Source organism: Chrysemys picta, chromosome 23 (genome assembly GCF_011386835.1).
Source record: "Chrysemys picta bellii isolate R12L10 chromosome 23, ASM1138683v2, whole genome shotgun sequence".
NCBI classification, from domain to species: domain Eukaryota; kingdom Metazoa; phylum Chordata; order Testudines; family Emydidae; genus Chrysemys; species Chrysemys picta.
Genome location: NC_088813.1, coordinates 19630801 through 19651047, shown reverse-complemented (window position 1 = coordinate 19651047; position 20247 = coordinate 19630801). Strand labels below are relative to the sequence as shown.

The 20247-nt window shown below is 45.6% G+C and overlaps 1 long non-coding RNA gene across 1 annotated transcript in view; it reads left to right on the top strand.

Annotated features, from left to right (window-relative positions):
- The window catches only part of LOC112060691 (uncharacterized), a 380254-nt gene extending 363310 nt beyond the window's left edge, over window positions 1–16944 (top strand). The window contains exon 6 of the long non-coding RNA XR_010594621.1: window positions 6351–16944. This is a non-coding gene — a long non-coding RNA (uncharacterized LOC112060691). The remainder of the gene's footprint in view (window positions 1–6350) is intronic.
- The last annotated feature ends 3303 nt before the right edge of the window (window positions 16945–20247 follow it).

Here is a 20247-nt window from a genome sequence, read left to right as displayed (position 1 = left end):
AAGCTAATGCAGGTGCCAGGAAGGACAAAACTAATAAACCAGGGAAATTCTGAGACCTTGTGAGAATCTTACTTCTCGGATTAAGGTACAAGCAATGGGATTGTCACGCTCACTGCTTCACACCAATAACTTGGTGCAGCGGGTCATTCATCTCGGCCTGTGTTCGGCAGGTACCACGTGCGGTGCTGTGTTCTAATGTGGCATCTGCTCTTTAATTACATCTAAGTGTTAATCCTGGAAACAGACTTTTAACAAATAATTGGAGAAAGTTGATACAATTTAAATGAAGGCTTTACTAGTTCCATTTCCCACAGGAGCGGCTTAAAGTGTGATTGGATAAATGTCAGGTGAGCTGCAATTGAGAGTGTACTTGTGCAGAGAAGCATTGCCAACACAAATCTTTTAATAGTCTTTCAGTGCCTGTAAGGTCTTAAAATCAATCAAAGGATTAACTAAGCAAAGCTGGTTTTATGATACATGATCCTGCTTTATGCAATTGGATCTAAATTTGCTTAGGCACCTAATTACGATCAGACTTGCTCATGTACCTTTGTGATTCAAGGAGCCTTGAAGCCAGGAGAAATTCTAGCAAATCTCTAATGATTGGAGGCCACCCCTCCCCAAAGCACTGAGCTGCCAAGGGGGCCTGATGGCAGCTCCAAATGTCCAGAGTTACAGGCTTAATCAGCTTAGAACGAGAGACAGACCCTGCCACTTCTGAAAGGGAATCGGGAAGGCAGTGTAAGGGAGAAGAGCCTTTATGGCAGATTCCATAATGGGATGCCTAATGCTCTGCACTCGTCCAAAGCCACTCACTTTCCAACTGTCCAAGAATGTCATTGGACTGGGCCTTCCACAGGCACCAGAGGCCAGTCCAGCCAAAAATGAATTAAGAGTTGGCACACTGTACCCTCTGGGGCTGTTTATCAGGATTATCAACTGCAGATCCAAACGCTGTTCCAGAGGATGGCAGTGATATCTGCATTGCCCAGCAAGGGCTAGGTCTGGCTAGCAGGGCAAATTGTACTCCTGGGGGAATTCTGCACCAAAAAATTAAAAATTCTGCTCACAGTATTTTAAAATTCTGCATATTTTATTTGTCAAAATATCACAATATAATCACTCTGGTTTCATTTATTTAAACTACAATACAATGGATGGAGAATGGGAGTGGGGAGCATTGGAGGAAATCCCCAAACCCCCTTGCCTAATAGTAATGTAGCTAGGTTTGACCCTTTATTTCTAGTTATTAGTCAACAAATATATGTAGCCATATGCTCAGTGTTACATCGTAGGCAACTGAAGAGCAAGTGAGGACTGGGGAAATAAACTCACAATTTATATTGGCTACTGACCATCTCCAGAAAGGTCAGTAGCAAACAGTTCATGGAGCACATTTTGATAAGAAATTTTTTCAGTCCAAAAATTTAGACCAGTTCTACTCACTAAACACCATAAGCATTTATAAAGCCATACTGTCCTTTATACCCTCTGGCAATGTGAAGGAGCCTTAAAACTTTTACACCTGTTTTATACTCCTGGGGGAATTCACAAAGATAATGGAAACAATTGAGTAAGCAGGCAGGCTGCTACATTCTGCTCTGTCTGAGGGAACAGAGTCTGCCCCACGCCTACCTCCTCAGAAACACCCCGAAGCCCTGCCCCTCCATGCTAAGCTTGCTGCAATAGCGAGCAAGAGAGACACAGAGTGTCTCTTTCTCTCTCACACGCATGACTGCTACCCCTGGTGGTGATTTACGTCTCTACTGGGTGCTCTGGGCACCCAAACCAACCTGCCTGTGCTGCTAGGGAGAGGTGCCTGACCACTCTTGTGCCTTCCCTTTGCTTCCTCATCAGAAGTCATTTTTCTGTGGGGAAGCAAGGAAATCTGCAGGGGACATGAATTCTGTGCACACACAGTAATGCAGAATTCCCCAGGAGTAAATTAAATTGTACAAAAAACAGACACTCGCCTTGCAGAAGTGATTTTACCTGGCAGAGACATGGACCCTGTCCAGAGATGTTTATAATCTGGCCAATACAAACCCTGGCCAGGTGCCTGAGGAGCAGGTGGTCCATTTTAGCACTTTCAGTGCTATGGTAATATTTTAGTACAGTGCTGGTCATGCTGCTGGCACTTAATTTTTGTTTGTGTTAATATTATTTTTTATTCGTGACATGGCATCAGGACTCGCTTCACCAACCCGAAACCTTAGAAGCCTGGCAATCAGAAGTGAAGGAAAAAGGTTGCATGTATTTCATATGTAGTAAAGCAAGGAAAAAAACACGATGCACCATCTGGAGCACTAAAACCTTCAGCTGGCAGAGGTGCTGTATAGCCCATGTGCACAGGAATCTCGGTGACGAAGGAGCTGATTGCTCAGACTAGCTGGGTGCATCCTTCAAGCAAGAAGGGCTGGGAGCCTCTCCAGAGTGGCTGCTTCCATCCTACATGTTCTGCAGATTCACCTGTGATCTTGGGCATACCACCACGTGGAAAGCAATCTAATCAGGAACTCCAGAACGTTTCAGTGTGGGAAATTCTGAATGGTTTCCCAATAGTTTAACTGTTCCAATACCTGGTGAGTCCTATAGAGGTCTATAAAATCATGACTGGTGTGGAGAAAGTAAATAAGGAAGTGTTATTTACTCCTTCTCATAACACAAGAACTAGGGGGGGGTCACCAAATGAAATTAATAGGCAGCAGGTTTTAAACAAACAAAAGGAAGTGTTTTTTCACACAACGCACAGTCAATCTGTGGAACTCCTTGCCAGAGGATGTTGTGAAGGCCAAGACTATAACAGGGTTCAAAAAAGAACTAGATAACTTCATGGAGGATAGGTCCATCAATGGCTATTAGCCAGGATGGACAGGGATGGTGTCCCTAGCCTCTGTTTGCCAGAAGCTGGGAATAGGCGACAGGGGATGGATCACGGGATGATGACCTGTTCCGTTCATTCCCTCTAGGGCATCTGCCATTGGCCACTGTCGGAAGACAGGATACTGGGCTAGATGGGCCTTTGGTCTGATCCAGTATGGTCTTTCTTATATTCTTATGGCCTCATGACTGTTGGTGTGCAGGGATCACCATCTGACTGAAGTTGTCTCATTGTTTCTTTGTACTCTCCCATCTGTTGCCTCTTGTCTTTATATTTACATTGTACGCTCCTGGGGCAAGGACAGTTTGTTCTATGTTTGTACAGCGCCTAGCACAATGGGGGCCTGGGGCTCCAGGTCTGTGGTAATACAAGCAATAAACAACACTAATTATCTCTCCCCACCCTTCTCTGTATAGAGAGAAGGTTTCTTTGTCCATTATACCAAACGTGGCATTTCCTGTTTTGGGCATTTTTATATTTGCCTTGACTTTTCTTTCAATTTGTCTTTCATCCCTTAGTTTCTTGCTTGTGGTCCCTTCTGCTTCTCCCAGGGGATATTTTTCATTCATTGCTGTTTCTCTCTCTTTCTCTCTAGTGGCATTTGCTTTTCTTTTTAAAACGTTTATTCTCTGTGATTTTTTCCTAATTTTCTTTCTCATAGCTTTTTCTTTTAGGTTTAACCTTTATTCTTTTTAGAATACGTTTTCTCTTTGGTTTGCTTGTTTTTATTTACACACATGCACAATGGTGAGTGGGCGGCTGCACATATACATCTTTTATTTAATGTACGTTCAGTACCTGACTTTTTTATTCCATTGTTGTATTTTCTTCCTAAATTAATGCTTTATTTTTCTCATTGCAAATGTATCACATTGGCTAAGCTGGAGTCAGAGGAACACAGGAATTGCCAGCCTGGCTCTGTCAGTCTAGTCCCATGTCCTGGCTCTGACAGTGGCCATCAGCAGGTGCTTCAAAGGGAGGTGTCAGACCCCTGCGGTAGCAGATGTGAGATAATCTGCCCCCCCCCCCCACCCCCCACTCCGCAGTAGGTCTCATCCTGGTCGCTAATCATTAGAAGCAAGAGATTTATTATCCCTCTACCATAAAATGTGTTATAAGTAGTTATTATAATTTTGCATGTTGTTATCCATATCAATATCCAACCCTTTTGGGCTCTTGTTTAGGTCTTTGCCTCACCAGTTTCCTTTGGCATTCAGTTCCACGGTCTAATTACACTTTGTGTGAAACTTTGATCAGCTTAGAATTTCCCACCTTTTAATCATTGAATATTCCCTTGTTCATGTGTTATGGGCCAGGGAGAGCAGACGTTCCCAATACCAGTCATTATTTTACATACTTTTATCATGTCCCTTCTTATTCATCTCATTTTTAAAGTACCCAATCCAAAACGGGTGACCGGTACTGCACACTAGTTCAGATGAAGCTGCACCACTGACTGATACAATGGCATTGTGCTAATTTCCATATTATTCTCCATCCCATTCCATATGCAACCCAACATTTTGTTTGCTTTTTTGGCCACAGCAGCACATTTCAGAGGCCTTCACTGAGTTGTCTATATTGATGCCCAGGTCCCTTTTCTGAGCTGATACAGTTAATTTAGAACCTTGTTAGAATAGTTAATTTTTTTTCCCTTCCAACATCCATTACTTTACTTTTATTGACATTGAATTTCACTTGCCATCATGTTGGTCGTTCACCTAGCTTGTTTAGGTCTCTCTGGAGTTCCTCACACGTGCAAGGCTGTATTCGTGTTGGCTAGAAATGCCAGGGAAAGGACAAAAGATGAGAAATAGTTGCAACTAATATTCTAGTCTGCACTTGTGTTTAATCATTCTGAAGGTAGAAAATGCCTGATGTATGAATAGAGACTTCTGTATAATCTATCTTGCTTTTTGGTGAATTTAACAACTTAGTCTGTTTAAATTAAGCTCTGCTCTCATTTAAATTTAGCTTTACATTTTCTCTCTATTCTTTTGAACTTCTCAGTGCCAATTCTGTCCCCAATACCTTCTCCAAACTATAACCCCCGCTCACCATTGCCACAAATTTGAGAGTTAAACCAGGAAGTTTCTGGGACTATTCATGTTTGCTGACAAGAATATTTCTGAGGAACCAAGTTCGGGCTCTGCCAAAGAATCCGATCAATGTGCAATTATAACCTCAGTCAGATTGGGAGGAAAAATGCGACTCCATCTCCACAGATCAATCCTTATATTTGCGACTCTATTTAGATTTGGGTGGCTTGAGCTCTCTAATCCTTGCAAAATAGTTCTTTATGGTTTATCCGACTCATGGTGCTTAGTTAAGCAGTGACTGAGACTCATGTAGTTTAGGATATAATATAACATAGTTCTCCAGGATTTTCTTCTCTTCCACTGAATTTAAAGATTATTGAATTGAGACCAAATAGCTCTATTTGAAGTCTGTGATTGTTTACTATGGAAAATCTAGAAAATCAGCATCAATAAGAAATTTTATTGCTACAGAAGCCATATCTGGCAACAGTCCAACAGCCACTGACAACAGCTGGATGTTTGCCAGTGGTTATTTTCCTGTGGGCATAGTGACTTCTTCAGCAGTGTTAAAAGTGCTGTTTGCCTGCAACATTAATCTGTGATGAATTTATGTTCCAGGCCTCCAAGACCACAATTTATTATTTATTCACTGCAGAACGGTTTAGAATAATGACTGTAAAAGAATGTAAAGGTGAAAGTTGACATGTAAATCTGCTATATTTCTGGGTGCAGAAATGTGCAAAGTGGGGGGAAGCAAATGCCTTATTGTCAAGACAATAGCTCTAAAACCATTGGTCCTTTCAAACGCAGTGTGCAACACTCACACCTGTCTGAGGCAAGCCAAGTCAGCAGGGAACAGCAGAACTCAAGCATCACATGGTGGGTGGGTGGGTGTGTAAAACTCCTCGGCTGAGGCGTAGTTCTGGCTCTAAAAGCCTTGGTGGGAGTGAGAAGCCCATTACAGACCATAGTTTTACTGGTCATTTAGAGCTTGATGCTAACAGGAGCCAGAGAAGCACATTTCAGTCCGGGAGTGGCGGGGGAGTTGGCAGAATGAACTAGTGGTTGGGAGTAGATTAGAAATATTGCAACATGCCAGTGGGCTCTGGGTGAGTTGTCGTATTTTAGCATTACAAAAAAACCCAAAACACGGAGTTGCTTTAGGAGAGTTAGTCAGTTCCCTCCCCCAAACTTCTATTCACAACTCACTATTTATTCTTACAGCTATTTAATGGTGATGAATCATTTATACCTAACTGCTAACTAACATTCTCCGGGAGGCGGCTTATGAAATCTCCTTCTCCTTTGGCCCCATAAGCCCCTGCAGCAATGGCCCCTCTTTCCTCTGGGCTGAATTTTAAAAACTCTTCCCTGAGTGAGGCCCAAGAGAACTCGTGGCTGTTTTAACACTCTCTTCCCTCATTTCCCAGGGCTGAGCTGAAGACTGGGGCAACAGGTCCTGGCACCCATGGGATCTTCTCCTGCTGTATGAGCCCATGGCCTGCCCGCTGGAAACTGCAGGTTTTGAAGTGCTGGGGGAAAGTCTCCATTAAGCATGTGCTGCTGATGTCCTGACAGATGCACAGTTCTATTTTATTTGATGACAACAGGAAAAGATTCACCCCGCTGACATGCAACAGTTTTTCGATTTCAAACCAGGTGTAGGAGTGTTTAGCTTTTCCAAAGGCAGTTTGCTTTCTCTCAGCCTGAAAGACGTGTCATTGCTGGAAGTTACTCCTAGTGACAATGTATAAATGAGAGACGTTGCCAGCGCTTTGACAGGAGTCTGGATCCCTCTCAACGCAGTGAAGAGACACAGCTCACAGGTACGGGAGTGTTTATACTCCGTCTGCTAAGCATTTGTAACAACTAGGTGACATGAGGAGGAATAGCTACATTTCCCCACCAGAACAGATTGAAAGACAATGTATAGTGGAAGGATATTTGTTTCTGTTAAATCCCAAATACCTTTAACCGGCTTTCTGGGAAAACCATCCTCTGCCCCTTTTCCTTGGGTTTGAGGTCTGGCTGGTGCCGTTCCAATAGGTCACACTGTGTGAGTCAGTGATGTAATGTAACACAAGATGATGTCTGGCTGCTAAATTATCCTACTCGCCAGTATCTGAATTGACTTGTGAGCCTCTCAGCTTTAGGCCTGTCAGCCACCAGGCATTCATCTATGCAAATCTACTACAAGAAAATGAGAACTATAAATAATAGACACCTTGGGCCTGCAAGTCTGTACAAGGTAATCCATTGTCTTGCCTGAAATTCATCCAGTTATATTTCATGCTTCTGTGTGAAAGTTACAAGGAAAGAAAAGTACCCAGGAGATAATCCAACCTTCAGTCACCTTTTGACCTAGAAAAAGAAAAAATGTAGGGTTTTGAATCTGAGAGACTGGAACTGAGCCTGTTTCCCTGGGACCTACCTGTAGAAAGCAGATAGGAAGCCAATCCTTTGACTTGTCTTTCTGGGCAGAAGGATTTTGAGAGACATTCCTGCTCCTTCTCTTCTTCTTCATAATCATCCCTCCATCTCCAGTTACTGCCCGTCAGGTTTGATGTAGAAGGTTATTTACACCCCTTGGCTTGGATTGCATCATATACACCTACCCTAGGTGTGACTCTGACACAAGACCCACAACCTTCACTGCCTTTAAACATCTGCCAACACACCTCCATAAACTGGGCCCATCTATTTGCATGTAGCGTTCTGTTGTAGGATTAAATGTGGCACTTCTCCTCTGGGGACTGCCTGGGCTCTTTGCTCAGTGGGTCAAACAAACCTGGAGAAACAGAGGCAAGTTCATGCATTCGGGTACATCTTTTCAAAGGGGAAGCCTCCCTTTTTGCACCTGCAGATGAATTTGCACCCATGGACTGGATGCAGATATTCAGCCTTACACTCGCAAAAGGAAATGTGTCTGTAAATCTGAGCACACATTGTGCCCTCCAAGATTGCCCGTGTGCCCCTTTGTTTGTTTCTATGGGAATTACATTGGCTCTGGAAAATGCACTAACAAATAGCAATAATGCCAATAGATCGTATTTGTGTGCTGAGGCAGAATTTTTCATCTTCAAAGCACCTTGCAAACATTAATTACTCCCAGGAATCCCAGAATGCATTGCTTTGTAACAATCATGGGGAATATATTATCCCCACAGGTAGAACAAAGAGCTGGAAGTCCCATATTCAACAAGTGAGTGAAAACCTGGGATATTTTAATCCGCCAAAGCAAAGGACATGTGCTGAGATGGATGAGAGGAGGAGGGGAATGTTGGGCCAGATGCCCTCTTCCTGAGCCTAAAATACCTCTTACGAAGGTATTCTGTATGTCGACTGACTAAAGCGGGTTCCGTAATTTCTTGCCATCCAGATGTCTTGTATTAAAATAATACAGCTGAGGTAATGAACCACATCAGGGTTAGTCCTATTTGGAAAAGGATTTCTGCCCCTAGGGATGCGAAGACATTGCAGTCTGATTCTATCAGTTATTAAATCAAAACCAGAAGTCAGGTATCTAATGGAAATGGTACCTAGTGCAGGAGACAGAGGTTCGTAGCGCTTAAATGATGCAGACAGAGGGGGCATACAACCCTTCCGAGCTTCTGCAACTCCTGAGGCCATTCCACTTTCTGCACGTTACACGGCAAGTTCAGACCAGATGCTAGGGGCAGGAATTTAAAAATCACATGAGGAATTAAGTGCCAACACCCAAGGGTGTTTTCAGTACTTGATGCTAGAAGGCAGATCCCCTGTGAATCTTGTCGATACACCACCTATTCATCTGCACAGGATGCCTGTCTCGGGGCAGAATGCTTGATGTTTTCCCCCAGACGGTTAAATTTGTAATTGCAAGTGTTAGCATTTAATTGGCCATGTTTCACCCAAATAAAAAAAAATGCACATAGCTCTGCACACATGGACAGACCTTACAGTGGGGTCTGCACACATGGACAGAGCTAACAGTGGGGTCTGCACACATGGACAGAGCTAACAGTGAGCTCTGCACACATGGACAGAGCTAACAGTGAGCTCTGCACACATGGACAGACCTTACAGTGGGGTCTGCACACATGGACAGAGCTAACAGTGGGGTCTGCACACATGGACAGAGCTAACAGTGAGCTCTGCACACATGGACAGAGCTAACAGTGAGCTCTGCACACATGGACAGAGCTAACAGTGAGCTCTGCACACATGGACAGAGCTAACAGTGGGGTCTCAGACAGTTTGTGTGTCTCTAACTTGTAACAACTGGCAGGCACGCACCATACCTGATTATAACTAATCCTTTTAGGAAATGTATTCCCTGTGCTCCCAGGAAAAAACAGGGCCGACTAATCCCACAGTTCTTGTGACATACAGGCAGGTGCTTAAAGCTGGTTCAACAATCGTCCATGTTACACTTTGGGGAGGCTGTATGTCTGTTACAACCTTTGAACACTAACCAACATTTAGATAAATACTCTACCTGGAAGAGGTGTGTGCCTGCTCAAGACACATGCAAATTCCAACACACTGAAGAGAGAAGCGACTACACCTTTTGTTTTGTTTTAATTTCAATTAAAGTTAGGGTGGGGGTATCCCTACCGGTGGACAATGACCTAGTTCCACAAGAGGACCCTGAATCACAGAGTAAACAGAACTGAAATCAAAATGATGATCAGCTCAGGTGAGGGCTTCTTCTAAGAAGACCTCAGCCCTAAGAGACCAAATATCTGTTCTATCTCTGCTGTAAGTGGCATCGGGGCATCTCTCCCAGCTTAACTTCGTCTCTTCTCTAAGGTCTCTTTCGCTCTCTCATGCTCTCTGTTTCTCTGATTGTTTTCTGTGCTGCTTTCCTCTCCCCACTTGCACTCAGACTCTTTGCATTGACCCGACCGCATTTTACAGCCCCTCTTCTTCATGACTTGCCAGCCTTCTCCGTTTCAATAAGTGCAGCCAGCTAAGCCTCCAATGTCACATTTCCTAGCACTGCATTTCTAGCTGTCCCATCTCATTAGGCTGTCAGAGCAGTGCACACCCACCAGAGAGAGACAGAATGGAACACAGGCCTTTGTTGTTTTAATTGGTCTCCTCACACACACACGATTACAGACTAGATTGTGTTCAACCCTCTACGACCATACGAGGGAGAGGAAGAGAATCAGGAGTTAAAAATTAAGGCTCTGTGGCCAAGTAATTCTTGGCTTGGAGCTGTTTGGGTAGCTAGAGGTCTAGATAGTGTGAAGAAAATTAGGATTCTATCACTTTCAATCTCCAGGGCACCATCCTCCTCTCATTTGTACCAACTGACACCAACCGAGTTACTCCTGATGGGGTAAGTGGGAGGAGAGCCAGTCTCTCATTCTGCTGCCTAATCCCCTGCTATCGCTGGGAGGATCCTTCTCTCACAACTTCACATGAACAATGGCATCCTTTCTTTTAGCTTGTATCAGGCCTGGCTCAAACTGGCGCTTCTGGGAGTTTGCCTGAGAAAGGACTAAGTGAAAACAGAGGCACGGCCACAGGGTTTTGCACGACAGAAAGATGCAGCACAGGGCTCATTATGCCAATAACTGCCCGTCAGAGTCCATACTGCCCCTTGGTCCGTGTGTACAGCAGAGCCTCACAGTGCTCGAAGCCAAACTTATAATACCAGAGAGGTTTAGAGGAATTGGACTCTGGTAGTTTTAAAGCTTAGTTCCACATATCTCTTGTCGAGTGTTCGTTACACGGCCCTTTGGAGAGGAGGTATATACAGTTCTGATACAATAAGTATTTAAAATAAGTTTCAGATCAGATCAGTCAAACTGGTTCAGGGACAGAAGGATGAAAACCCTTAGGCTGAAGGTTCTTTATGGAACTTTTTCATAACCAATTTTGTTGCGTTTCACTAAATCCTGAGTCCGACCTTGTTTGTTTCAAATACATGTGTGGTTTGTCTGCCAAAGTGTCAGCAGTAATATGCACATCTGGAAGAAGTAAGCATCTGAGAAATCATACAATCTGTTTGCAACAACAAAAATGTACTTGGGTATTAGGAGCAGGGCCTTTGTAAACAGGCGGTGATGCATAAGTGGGCTGTGGTGCATTATGAGACACAAGCAAAGGCTCCAGGAGATGCATGGTGAAACACACAGATTGTTGTATGAACTCATGGTAGGAAGGGGATGTTTAAATTGTGCACCAGTTCCTTTTGCATCTGACTGCTAAGAGAGACATTTTCAGAAGGTAGCCGCTATTTGTGCACATGCAATTTTGCACATATAATCACTTGTGTGCTCAATTTTTGTGCACTGGCACTAGTGCATGAACCTGACAGAATTGGAAATCAAGCACAAATGAGTTTTGCACCTATAAGTTTATCTGCGAGCTCAAAGTTGTGCACAAACAACCAAAGCTGAGCTGAGGCGCCTTTGGAAATCTGACTTGGAATATTAAACAACCCTCCTGCAGTGTTTTACTCAGCCAGGGATTTAAACAGTTCTGAAAGGCCAAACCATGGACTCCTGGGACAGAATTTGCCACAAAAAGATGGATAGAAAAAAGAAATAAAGATAAAAATCAGTGACTGTTGTTTAACCTTTTATTTCTCTTCACTACAATATTTTATGGCGTCTTCTCAGACTTCTTTAACCAGCCTCTTAATAAGGACAATGGGCCATTGTCTGTCAGTGCCCTAGTTAGGAGCATTGCTCTCTGCTGTATTTTTACGTCATTCTTAAATGACTGAAGCATTGTGTGTGCTAGAGGTTTGCAGGCTCCAGCCCCTCCTGAACCAATGAAACTTTGTTGGGAGAGAGGTGGATGTGGGTGGATAAACAGACGTTTGTACAAACTTCCAGGTTTCTATCAGAGAAAGCATCATTTTCCCAGATGAGGATGGTGAAGCAAGCCCTGCTGATGGAAACACTGCAGGGGGCAGGGATAGAACCTAGGAAGCAAAGCAATACAGCATTGCCTTTTCATGTAGCTAGTGTTTCTCAGTGTAGGGGATGCCCCGGGGGCACAGCGGTGCTACCTGTTACCTGTGAAGGCATGTGTACTGGTTTTAATGGTGCCCACCATATATTGGCTCCTATGAGAACTCCCATAGTGCCTCACTCTGGTCTAGTGAAGATGGCCCTGCTTTGACATCATCACCTCTGCTGGTGATCAGGGCATTGTATCCAGGAGGGACAACGCCCTGGAGATGACCTAGCATGTCCATCTCCCAAGGGACACACCTGCTCCTGCTCCCATCAGAGACTGGGAATTTTGCAGTGACCTCACTAGCAGCAGGAGAATCTGCACGCTGCTCCCCTAAGCTGATGGCATCAAGTCTCAAGCATCATGAATTGACTCCTGCTTCTCTTGTAAGAAAGAGTTAATAAAGGCAAAGCTTGTCTGGCTGGCACAGCTCCAGTGTGCACACCCTGGCCCTGCTCAGCTGTGACTCAGAGGCGTTGAGCATCCTGCCAGAACATGGAGCAGAATCCTGGTTCTCAGCCCCTCCTCTCCAAACCGGCTTTGGGGAACAGTAAATATTGGTCCAGAATCATGTATGGAAGGGTTTCTGCCTCACAGGGTCTGCTCCTTTCCAGCAGTTCAATAATACGTGCTTAAACAAAGAAGCTGCTTGCATGTCTGTCTATCTGGCAGGGCCTGGATTGTGCCCTACCCATCCACATGTGGAGGGGACCATGTGTGCTTCATGGCACTGCCACCTGCAGATCTTGTCGAGGGCTCTCTACAGATCTGTGGTTCCTGCAGCAGGAGGAGGCAGGGGCAATGGGGAGGAGTGGGCAGGCTGGAGGGAATGTACATCCTTCATCCTGCGCTCTCTCCCACCCAGCAGGCCTTAAAAATCCTGAGAAGATATTCGAGCTGGGGGCTGCCTTATCACTCTCCCCCACACTCTCCCTGGAGCTGCTGCCAGGAGGAACACTCCAAGGACTGGGATTCTGCTGGGGACCTAGATCGTGAGGAGACATGGAGACTCCATGCAGGCCTCCCCTGGATCCACCAGGCTGCGTTGGGTGGGTCTCATGGCCTATTTTGTGAGGGACCCCTCCATCCCCAAGAGAATAATCAGGGAGAAAGTCCAAAAGCAGACCCCCCTCCCTTTGTGGCTGGGATTTTCCTCAGTATCTAACTCATCAAACGAAATCCACTTTCTGGTGAGGTAAATACATCGTCTGCTCCTCTACTCAGTGACATTGACCTGACCTATATAAAACTTGCCTGAATAAGGATGAGAAGAGGCACCTCTAGCCAATGTCCACTGGAGATTCTCTTGAGAAGTGAGTTACTTTAGAAACCGCTGTTCTTCATCCCTCTGAGCCACAGCTCTCCGCCTGAATTATTACAAACCTCGGCCACCACAGCCAGCAGATAATCGCAAAAAGTGATAGTTCAGCTCCAGGCCAGCAGAGGGGAGGGAGGATAGCGGGACTGGACGCACCACTGTCAATCTGGAGCATCTGCGACCAAGTGTGTGGAGATGTTCTGGATTTGGCATCAGTGTCAGGAAGGCAAACTCCTCAGCAAACAATGAGCGTGGGGGGTGCTGATTAATTCACTGTTCCCAGGAACTCAGCTCAGAGGGAGTCACCTGTTCTGGGCATTTTCCAAACCTTCCAAACTGAATCTGTTTTGGTAGCCAAGAGACAAAAATGAACCTGGAAATGTAGGTAACGATCAAGTCATAGCCCGTCAATGTTGAAAGGCGCCCGTTGGAATCATGCCTGGTTAGAATAACCCAGAGAGCTTGGGGAGGATGCAGGAATTTACGTCTTGTGCCAGATCTCTTCAGAGAATGAAAATAAAATAGCACTTGCTGCATTCTGAGTTTCTCGACAATCCAGCTCTGCAGTTTGCTAAACTCCAGCTGTAATCTCTGCTTAGTCAGTGTGGGAAATAATTATATGAGCGCTGATGAATTTTGGCAAACTCTGAGTGTGGTGATTCCTGGGTCTCCTGTCACTCATCGCACCCTGGTGTAATAATGGCTCCTTCTCCTTATTAGAGCGAATGTTAGATTGACAAGATCAAGTAACAGCACAATTGTAGAGACACTTCTATTTGCTCAGTGCATAATCCTCCCTGCTGAACGCCAGCCAAACTCATCCTCAGGTCTTAGCTTTTCAAGACTCAGTATTTATTCATGTGGTTGTTTTATGTAAACTGTAAAGATCCTCATTAAATGGAAACCTTAACTCATGAGCTTCCTTGTTAAGGTGACACTGAATTCAGGCCACCCAGGGCTGCTTTGTGAAAGTACTAGGCTGGTGAGTTCTATTTGGGGCAGTGGAGTTTAGTGCCTTAGGTGCCTTATCCAGCGCAGCGCTGAGCACCCGCGGCTCCTGCTGAGTGCGGTGGCCTTTCAGCATCTCTCTGGAAGCACTGGGCACTTTGCAGAGGCTCACACTGGAGTCAGTGGCAAAATGGCCCCCAGTTTAGTGGTGAAGAACTGGGCCTTTTATCACTAAAAGCTAGTCTGGGGGGAACCAAAGGACTCTGCAGACTGCTAATAAAGAGACTCTCTGATGGCACTGAAGGAGTCTGGAATCTATTGGGTGGATCTTGTTCTGGGGTTGGGATTCTTTTCTGAACGGTATGTACACGAGAGGGGTGCAGGGAGTGGACGAGAAGAGCCCAGGAGTGTGAGCTGAACACTGCCGAGGGGCTTGCTGGGTGTGGGCTCTGTCCCAGTGTGGGCTGGTCTCAGGCAGTCTCCTAAGACAGAAGGCTGCATGCAGCAGCATTGGTACTACCCTGCCCCCAATCAAACCAAGGCGAAAATCCCATTGACTCCAGGTGGAGCCGGCCTGGGGCCTGTGTATTAAGCTGAAACAGGCATGTCGGCCATCTCTACCACGGCTGGAGATGTGGACTAGGGTCCGGGAGAAACCCTAGTATCCGTAGGTCAACAAGAGACTGTGGTGGGGTCTCCCAGCACAAGAGCTGCAGTCAAGGCTGAGCAGGGGCCTTAGCCATTTGGATAATCAGCCTGTAGATTCCACTGGATTCCAGGGCATTGGCTGCCGTAATGATGCTAAACCCCAGGATGTTGCCGTAATTCGAGGGTAGACAGCAGCGTTTCTACTCTTCGGCCCTTGCTCAGCTGCACAAAGCCTCTACGGGTGTAACTCTGTTAAATTCACACCAAGGAGAGAGCGGGCTAGAGCAAAGACTGTCTCCTTTAAGGAAGTGCTGGCAGCAGAATTCTCTCTCTGGAGCTTGCACTGTTTCCTGTACCTTGGTCTGAGAGATGTACCCAGCAGACAGAAACATGCACCAGCTGGAATAGCTCGCTGTCTGGAACTGTTGCACCATACAGAGGGCCATACACAGGGTCACAGCATTTTGTTACTAAACAAAGGGGCAGCCACGAATCCCATCTGGGATGAAATTATACAAGAAATCAGTACATCGGAGATTTGCATTTTTCTTTCCAACAACTGAGTTTTCAGGGACCAGCCAGATATTTTAGAGCCTGTTTTCCACAATAAAGAGCAGCTTTTTGATTCAAACCCTTTCAGGACATTAACATGCTCAGTGCAGGGATACACCCTGTCATAGTTCTTATCTCAAGGACAGCACCTCCAACAGCAAAACGCCCCATCCATCACCTGGGAATATTAACACGTGTCCAGTGTTCTTGAGTAGGAAGAAAACCTGTGACCCGCTGGCTTCAGGCCAAGTCTGCTGCTGACGAAATCAACACCTCTCAGGACACTGATACAAATGGTTGGTTTGTGTCTGACATCAGGGGACGCACAGTTTAAATAACATTTGTGACACCAACTAACAAAACCCAAGCGTGGTTTCCTGGCCACTGTGACATTGTAGCATCAAGCTCTCATCCCAGATCGCATCAATACCAGGGCACAAAGTGGGGAAGGGGATGAAGCAGGCTGGGGTGTCACTCTTTGCTGCCTTTAGAAAGTTTGTGTTAGGCTTAACCTTGGTTTGTGTGTGACTTTCCTTTGTGTGGTTTGGTATTTTTAATTCCTTGGGGGCAAATCTCCAAAGTGAGAAACTTTTAGAGCTGATAGAGCTTTTTAGAGTGGGGATTATGTAAATGCATATTATGGGGCTTTCATAAATGGGGATTATTTGCCAAATACATTTCAGTGCTTCCTTTGGAGCCATTAAGGTCTATTGTGTAAATAGGAATTTAGTGACTGTCTATTCTGCATATCCTTGATTCAGTACTAGATCATAGCAGCAATTTTTGCATTTATTCTGGCCTATTGTGAAAAGATGTTTTTAGACAATTTTCAAATCATATGTTACTGTATGTAATAAGAAACGCTAATCATGGGATAGCTGCCCATCCACATTCATATTAGCTACTCTCCAAATTCAGTCTCTGATTGTCTAATTTTGCAAGTGACTATGCTACTTTCTGGGCTAACTACTTGCTAATTTTCACTTGCTAAATTAAGAGCATGTTTCAGTGTTTACATCAGCACAATAAAGAGAATATTTTACCAATAATGGAAAAACATTTTACGTGGTTCTCTAAGAAGAGGCAGATTTTCTGAATGAGTGTGAGATCTGCACTCCTGAATGCCAGGTTCCAGCATTGCTATAAATGAAATGAAATGCTATAACCCCTAGGCAACACCACCTTTCAGCTGACACTCTTGAGAGGTGAATTGGAAATACTGGACTTTAGGATCTCAGGAGACAATATCTGTAGCTTTCCCTGCTGCAGAAGTGCTGTCAGGCCACCGCTCTGACCTCTGACCAAATTGTTTGGTTTGCCACCTGACATGAAAGCCCCGTCAGGAACAACAGCTGCTTTACACATGGCACCAGGCTTGGGAAGGCCCAAAGCTGAGGCACTGGTTTAGAAGTCATGTAAAAGCCTTGTGCCAATAGACGACATATCAGTAATATCGAACCCCTCTCTCTCTTCCCTCGCAAGGTGCTCAGAGCTGTGCAAACATCAGAGGTAGTGATACAGTCCCTACTGCAAAGAGCTTCCACTCCAAAACAGGGATTTTTGTAACCAATGAAGGTTACACAGAAAATACACAAAGTGCACAGCTTGCAGGACTGGCTTCCACTGCCCATCAGCAGAGCTATCGACCCCTCCCCCCGCCCCCCCCCCCCCCACTCCTCTGCTGTTATTTTCCAGTGACAAGTAACTCACGGACCCATCCTTTGCCCATTAGCAGAGACCAGTTACATCCTTTCTTCTCTGCTTCCTTTTTGCTTTATGCTGGGGGGAGAGGAGGAGTCTCAGTAACCTGCAGGTTGAAACAGTGGTGTTTTCACTGGCAGATACAGCGTAGAGGAAGACAGGGCCAAATCTGGCCCAATTTACAGCCTATAGAACTCCACTCGTATTGGGCTGAAGGCTCTGGATCGGCGTCAAGATGGAGTTGGCCCCAGTGGGCGAGAACTCAGGTTTAATGTCAGGACAATGCCATAATGAACGAGCTGTTTTGTCACATGGAGTGATGTGACCCACTGACTGGGGCTCTGCCTAATGATATGCCATTGACTCCATTGAATAAAACTTGGTGCAGCGTATAAAAACCCCCTTTAATTTGGAAGGAATCTGAATTTTGTTTTTCCGTTTCCTCTCAGTGCCACAGGTAAGAGATTGCCAAGGAGTGAGGCGCAGAAATGAACTCAGGAAAGGTCCAGGAATGATGGGAGAGGCTCCTAGGGCAAAGGACATCCTAGTCTGACGTAGGGAAGAATGTCCACCGTTACTAGGAGGAAAAGCCGCCAGCCCATGTGTAGTGAGCACGTGGCACATGGGCAGGGTGCTCACTGCACCACAGAGCCATTCAGCTGGGGAAGGGCAAAACTGCCAGCTCAGCCCATGCCTTAGCTACCAGGGTAACCAGCAGATCTGGCTTGTGGAGGCGGGGCAGAGCGGATGCTGCTCCCTCTCTATTCCCCCAAATCTCTAGCCCCAGTGTGGCGGCGGGGGCAGTGTCAGGGTGCAAGGTTTGGGGGCAGGCCTTCACTACAGTCTCTTGCACAGAACTGACGGGCAACCCCCTTTCTCTTACACGAGAGGGAGCAAGGAGCAACTGCTAGAGCAGCTGGTGACTGTTGTGCCAGGGTCAGAGCACGGAGAGTGGCTGTTGTGCCAGGCTCAGAGCACGGAGAGTGGCTGTTGTGCCAGGCTCAGAGCACGGAGAGTGACTGTTGTGCCAGGCTCAGAGCACGGAGAGTGACTGTTGTGCCAGGGTCAGAGCACGGAGAGTGGCTGTTGTGCCAGGCTCAGAGCACGGAGAGGAGAATCAGACCCAGAATCTGCAGTAACTTGTGCGGCTTCCCCCACTGTGCTGTGGAACTGCCTCGAGGAGGGTCTGGCCCAGCGGCGGTTGGAGGAGCCTCTGGCAGAGCAATTCCTGTAAGAGCCCAACTAGCTGCCCCGATGTCTGGGCTTAGGGAGCTGAACCTCCAGGCTCTTCTGTGGAGAGGTGGAGCAGAGAGGGGCTAAGCTCCTGCCTAATAGAACACGCTGTGGCCGGGAGTAACCCGCCTGTATGGCTGACCACTACCCGGCGTCACGTATCTGTGGTTATGCATCCCTGCAACATTGCAGCTCAGCATTGACCCATGGACCAGAGGGAAGAGTAGGGCACCTGAGTGCAAGTTTCCAGGAGGAATTCTTCTATTCGTGCTCTTTGATAATATACACTGCGGTTTGCTCTGAGGAAAGGCTGCCTGTAAAACACCTGCTGTGCTTTATCACAGGGCAAGCTCCTGGGGAGGCACTTCAATAAAGCGGCCAGGTTCTTCATGAGACCAACTGGGTGCTTGGTTCTTTGAAAATCTGCTCCCCCCGGGGGGGGGGGGGGGGCCTGACCCTCCTGAAAACATTGGCCTCATTGCCTTGAATGGCATCTTTGTAGCAGATCATCCATCTTCAGAAGTGATGAGTTGACTGGTCCATGTCCTTCCTCTGGATGCTACCCTGTAGAATACAACATGTGGGCTAGTCAGTGTGTCACTGCCTGCTGGGTTGGTGGCACATGATGCAGGCTGAACGGTTTGGTACACTGTGCTCACCTCATTAGTTTTGTTGTCCCACCAACCCTCAGCCTGGTTACATAAGGCAGGTTTGATGCTGTCAGTCACACAGAAAATGAATCATTTTGAACATTGCCCATGGGCTTGGTTGTACAGTGAATGGCCTGCATGCCAGTATTACTGGCAGGATGTAATGAAGGAACCTGGTTTTGTTAGAAGACTTGAATACCCTCCTAGAAGAGTTAGCTGGATGGTCTGGCTGTAAAAGAGCACTGTACGTTTTTAAAAAGAAAAACTTTCAAGGCACTGAAAAATGGACAGGGACCTATGGAACAACACCACCTCCTTGAGCCAAAGCCCCGGCTGGTGCAGGGACACTGGGCACATGAAAATGTAACGTTTGAAACTACTGTGTATATGCAGAAATCTTTCCCCCTCCCTTGCAGCTTTACTGCGACTCAATATGCTCCTTTCTTTTCACCTCCATCACAAGGTTTTGCAAATGAGCTAATTTGCAACCCAGCTCTCAGTTCTTAAAAGACAGGGTTTCCTGGGGGAGAGTTCCTGATCTTTCCCTGTGTTTTGCTCTCTCTGTTCCTTAAATTTAACTGATACTAAGTAAACGAGGCCCCTGTAAACTTTTTGAGCAATAATTCATTTTGAAAATATCATTTGATCAAACATAAACCCATATAACTGTCTAAAAAGATGGTGACAGGATCTTAAATTATCACAGATGATCTGTTTTCTTCTTTGGTGCATTCTGAAACCATACAGATAAAAGTTTTACATGAAATCCAGTCCGACCTCAGCCTTTAGAAGTGATTAATTTCTATTAATGATATACTGATTTGCAGAGAGCTTATTCTGCATAAAGTTAGAGCCAGGGACATTCATTCATCGCAATTCCCCTAAAAATGGATATAAATATCAAAAGCAATTGGCCATCCAAAATTTGAATATTAAGCCACTGCATCATGGAAAGTTGACATGAATATGAGACTGGGTCAGAGAAAAAATATATATAGGAAATGCTTATCCAACTATGATATTTTACAGCATGTTACTGAGTCATCTGAAAGGTTTATATTCATTACAGATGTATGCAGCGTTTGCAAAGGATTCTTCAGGGGAAAAACAGAGCATTATTTTTCAAATGAAATATGTTCCGTGGTGATCTATGAAGCCCATCTCTCCCTCTGCAAACTCTGGTCTCTTTCTGAGGCTGCCAACCTAAGAGCAGAAACTGGGGTCAGTGGTGGGAATGAATTACATAGCATCCTGCAGCCAAAAATATACATGTTCAAACCCAAACTTGGCAAGAAGGAGAGTGCAAAGCTAAAGACTGCC